At 42.0% G+C, this 5551-nt stretch overlaps 1 pseudogene; it reads left to right on the forward strand.

The window, feature by feature from the left end:
* The first annotated feature begins 1755 nt into the window (after positions 1 to 1755).
* Positions 1756 to 2488, forward strand: LOC138046771 (uncharacterized; annotated as a pseudogene).
* Positions 2489 to 5551: the final 3063 nt, after the last annotated feature.

The raw sequence follows: 5551 nt of genomic DNA on the forward strand, positions 1-5551 counted from the left end.
TACCCTCGGCAGTCAAATCGCTAACAGGTATTTCATTATTATAAACATTATTATAATTGTTTTTACAAGTGACAAGCAATTTATTCACGGTTAAACTTTCTATCTATTTCAGGTAATGTTGAGCTTATACAGATTCTAAACCGTCTTGGGCACGGTATATCATATTCTCAACTCGAAGAGGTTGATACAGCCCTGTGCCTACAAAAGCTTGCCATGACACCTGAAGATGGCGTCCCTCTCCCAAGTAACATATACCCAGGTACAAATACTGTCCTCGCCTTTGACAACATTGATAGGCTCGAAGGAACCCTGTCCGGAGGTGGGACATCGCGTTGTGTTAATGGTATCGCCGTTCAGCCTGTTACTTACGGCCCTGATCAGAAAATAGGGGTCCCCAAGGTGGAAAAGACAAAGAAAAAATTCTTCTCTGCTCCAGAAGAGCGTCTCCCAATCTACAATGTTGGTAAGCGAGTTGGGCCCCCGCCAACAAATGTGAGGGATGTTGACGGCGAAACAGTTCTTAAATAATTTACAAAGAAGACTGCTGTTCATCCTTGCTCGTCTACATTATGCAGTCCATCAACAAAAGGTCAGCAGCTGGAATGGGTTTAACATCACGGTTCACGACAAAGACGCCATCATTCCCAATAATGTAGGCTATTTGCCGACCATTAAACTAATGCACCAGCCACTGATGTTTCCACTGTCAACGAAGCCCTCAACCGATCTCTCACTATTATGCGCTCGCTCCATCTCAAAAGCATCATATGTGTTTTCGATCAGGCCATCTATGCCAAGGCGTTTGAGGTGAAGTGCAAGGAGTATGAGAAGTTCAAGCCCATAGTTCTACGTCTTGGAACTTTTCATACCCTTGGTACATTAATCTCTATCATCGGTAAAAGGTTCCAGCATTCTCGTCTAAAGGACTTATTCATTGAAACTGGGGTAGTGGCTGAGGGCTCCGTGTCTGCAGTTCTGGAGGGCCAAAACTATAACAGGGGTGTTTGTGTGCACAAACTGGCTTACGAAGCATTCATGGGGTTGGCATTGCAAGGATTTTATCCTTGGCTTAACGAGTCAAACCCAGCGGAGAGTCGTTAAGTACAAACATGTCTTGATGAAATTGGTACCCTAGCTGATGAACTGTGTAAAGAGAGACACGATGAGGTTTTCAAGAGCCGAGTTTTCCAGCGTTTTTCTGACCTTTTTGCTGAATACACTCTTCATCTCCGGAATACCAATGGCCCCCTTTCAGCATTTTGGATGTCCTATATAGACATGATCGAGCTACTACTTCACATGATCCGTGCCTCTAGAGAAGGTAATTGGGAACTCCATCTCTCCTGTGTCCGCCAGATGCTCCCATGGTGCTTTTCCTATGATGCTATCAACTACGCAAGATACATGTCAACTTATTACAGCGATATGACAAGTCTACCAGATGAGCACCCTGAGGTACACGAGTTCATGAGAAAGGGTAGATTTTCAGTTCAGTTGAGCAACGACAATACATTTGGAAGAATTCCCGTTGACCAGACTCTTGAAGAAACCGTAAATAAAGATACCCAAACACCTGGGGGTACCAAGGGCTTTAGTTTGAAACCTGGAGCCGTACAAAGGTACTACTTGACGGCAGAATTTAGAACTTTCTTCCTGCGCAGTTTGCGCGAAATGGTCGGCTATGCCAAAGGGAAGCACGGCCATGCTGACCTTCACTCGTCTCGCATTGCCCAAGATGAGAAAGATGTGGCCGCAATGGTTGATTTAATCAAGAACTGGACAGATCCATTTGCAGGTCATGTGCAACTGTCCAGCATCTCAACAGGAGCTGTTGCCACTACTGCTATAGCAGAGGACCTTGCGACCGCCTATAAAGTTGGAGAGGCAGCCTACGCTGATTTCAAGAAGACCCGTCTCGAATCACAGGCCCCAAAGGTAAGGTTCAATGACAAATTGAAGAAGCAAAAGCTGAAAACCTTCAGTGCTTTATGGAAGACCAAGACAGTGGCAAAGGGTAAAGACACAGAAACTGTTCTGCGCGCTGATCGAAATTTGTTTGCGCGGATGATCGTAATTGCTGAAAGCCGCAATCTGCAAATGCAAGCACCCACTAGGCCCTCTTCCTGCTTCCCTGGCCTGCAACAATGGCTTTCCCCGCAAGACCAATAAGGCACAACTTGGCAAAGAATTAGAGAAATTGATACAGCCAACAACAGAGGTAACACGGCCGTCAGCTTACCTAATAGATGGGATGGCTCTCGTCCAAAAGCTGAAGGTAGATTATCTCACATTTGGTGAGATCGCAGACAAGATTCTATCTAGAGTGTTGCTTGAGGGAGAGGGTAGCAACAGAGTGGATGTGGTATTTGACGTGTACAGAGACATTTCCATTAAATCAGCAGAGAGAGAACTCAGAGGTGAAAGTGATGCTATAACTTTCAAGAACCTTGCGGCTGGCCAGAAGGTCAAGCAATTCAAGGATTTTTAACGCAATGGTGACAACAAAACAAGTCTTGTCAGGTTTGTTGTGGAACACTGGCAAAACACACCGAGTCGCAAGAGACTGGAAGACAAGGAGCTGCATGTAACATGTGGAAACCGATGCTACAAGATCACTGCCAAAAGAATAGAGGATGAAGAAGAGCTAAGATCTGAACAAGAGGAGGCTGATACACGACTTCTCCTGCACGCGCAACATGCAGCAAATGAGCAGCGATATAAGTCAATCATTGTATCCTCAGAAGACACAGACGTTAGAATCCCTTGCCTTGCGTTTTCATTTTCCATTGATGTACCGATTTATCAGCGTTGTGTATGCTCGGTATGTCGACATTGGAAAAATAGCCCATGCTATTGGCCAAAATGCGTGCAAAGCACTATCAGGTTTGCACGCATTTACGGGTTGTGATGCAGTGAGTGCCTTTGCAGGGATTGGGAAAGTGAAGCCCCTGAAGAAGTTACTGAGTAAAAAGGAATACCAACGCACATTCGAGCAACTTGGAGAAAACTGGTTGATGTCTGAAGATCTTTTGATGCAGTTAGAGGCATTTGTCTGTGATATCTATGGCGCAAAGAACGGTATCTCAGACGTGAATCAATGCAGATATTCGGTCTTCTGTGCAAAGAAAGGTAATAATAATAACAATAATAATAATAATAATTATTATTATTATTATTATTATTATTATTATTATTATAAACTTTATTAAAGTGTCATATGAAGGTCGCTAATCGGAGACACCAAGCTATCTGAATAATATTAAGAAAGTAGACCACAATGACAAAGAATAATTTCAGCGATAAATATAAGTGTTTTGTCGCCCCATACATGTACCTATGATATATATTCATATATTCATTCAGGTGAAGCGGAATCCCATCAGCTGCCTCCATGCCAAGACGGCTTGTATAAGCATTGCCGGCGAGCCAACTATCAAGCGGCGATATGGAGAAATTCTCTACGAAACAATGACGTTCCATCTCCAGTTGGTCATGGCTGGTCTCTTGTAAATGACGGAGCTCAAGTGAGATTGGTGATAGATTGGATGAGCGGACTCCCGGCACCAACAGCTGTAATAGAGCTTATATGTGCAAGAAGGCCTGTAATGATGATTCATGTGACTGCATTCGAAATGGGTTAAAGTGCTCCGACCTTTGCCGCCTAACAACTTGCTCTAACCGGCCAGATGAAGAAGAGAACATCCATGTAGACCTGGATGAAGAGGAGTTTGACTGAAGCCTCTTGAGTGTGAGTGTGACATTTTACCTACCCATGAGAAACACTTATCAATCTGAGAACACAGCTACCCATTTAAATCTTATTTTAACATACATTAAGAATAACGCTAATTGCTATAACGTTTAGTGCTTTTTATGGTAAAAATGCACTGAATTGTATTTTTTTAATCACATAAAAGAAAAAAGCCGAAAAACCAAAAAGATAGACAAAATTTGAGGGTTTTTTTTTACCACGACCGGAAGTGACGTCACTGTCACGTGACTATTTATCCTTAAAGGTGACAAAACACTTAACAGACATTATATCTTATCTATGCCTGCTTTATTTTATGCAGAATGTAGAGAATTACTTGCTAATAGCCGCATTTTAGTATATTATCAATTTATGCTAATTATGCAAAAATCAAGGTCACGTGACTCCCTTAAGCTACTCTTGCAACATTTCCATCATATATTTTTGAAATCCACACATGATAAGCTTTAATTTGATATATGGTGGCCTTCTTCCCCTCGAGTGGTAATGAAAAGCCACTTGGCCCATGGACTATATTCTGTTTTTTCGAATTCCCCATAATACACTTTGTTTGGCCCCCAAATTTTGCATAAACTATTGTTTTCAAATGCTCTTGGGGACACTGCATATTCCCAAGAGCATTTGAAAACAATGGTTTATGCAAAATTTGGGGGGCAAACAAAGTTTATGGGGAATTCGAAAATAGAGAATTGCCATCGTGTTAGTTTTTCCGAAAATGAGTATGTAACAATAGAATACACTTCGGAGCCAATCCGCATACGAAGAGTACCAAAGTTCGGACTCTGCAAACAGTACGATGAATTGCCGATAAATCGCGAGGACGAACGAAATGTTCGGGTGCCCCGTGTTCGCAGATGATGATCTGTGAAGAATACGGTTCTGAGGTGAGGTTTTAATTCTTACAACAGTTACTTAACGTAGCTTTCGTATTTTGTTTCTAACCGACCAATTGAGCCCGTTTACGCGTTTCATGAAGCCGTCGTTTTCGAGATAAACAAAGCTTTGCAGTAGCACGTAATTGTCAAACTATAGATGGTTTCACTGTGAGATCATCAAATTAGCAAGGTCTTCTGAATTGTCATCAAAAGGAGGTTAAAGATACCTGAAGAATAAATCTTTTTCCAAGTTTCCAGTTCCATGACGTCTTTCCTTTCGAAAATACAGTATTTCGAATTTCCTAATTGTCACCTTTCGTAGCTTATCATGGTGACACCATGATAGCAAGCTACAGTGGAACCCCGTTAATAAGGTTATCAACGGGCCGAAAAAAATTGGCCGTATTAACGGGGTGGCCGTATTACCGGGGGTAGGGTGAAATTCATGACTAAAGGGCCTTAATGACAAATATCGCATTCGCACTTCCAGAAAAACTTTTCTCTTTAATAAACAACAGGAATGTACGTACAGTAATTGTATAAAATACTTGAAACTTCGCACAGTATGTAAAACGCTTAAAATTGTTAGGTGTACTGTACGTTCTGAGCCTAAAATCAAAACAAGAACAGGCCCAGCTTACTATGCTTATGCTATGTGTTTTTGATGAAAGCACAAAGACTTAATCGCTTCGTGATTTGCCTTACTGGATTTTACAGTAGTGTCAAGATCATGTTTGTAATGAAAACAGGGAGGAGTGTTGCTGACAGTACTTTGTAAAGTAAATCGGCTGTTCGATTACAGCGGTAACTAACGAAGGTCAATGAAATTAACATGTCACAGGCGTTTGGCGCGAGTGGCCGAGTTAACGGGATGAAATTATAGAGGAGTCTACTGTTTGGGATT

The sequence above is a fragment of the Montipora capricornis genome, chromosome 4, assembly GCF_036669925.1.
Source record: "Montipora capricornis isolate CH-2021 chromosome 4, ASM3666992v2, whole genome shotgun sequence".
NCBI lineage: Eukaryota > Metazoa > Cnidaria > Anthozoa > Scleractinia > Acroporidae > Montipora > Montipora capricornis.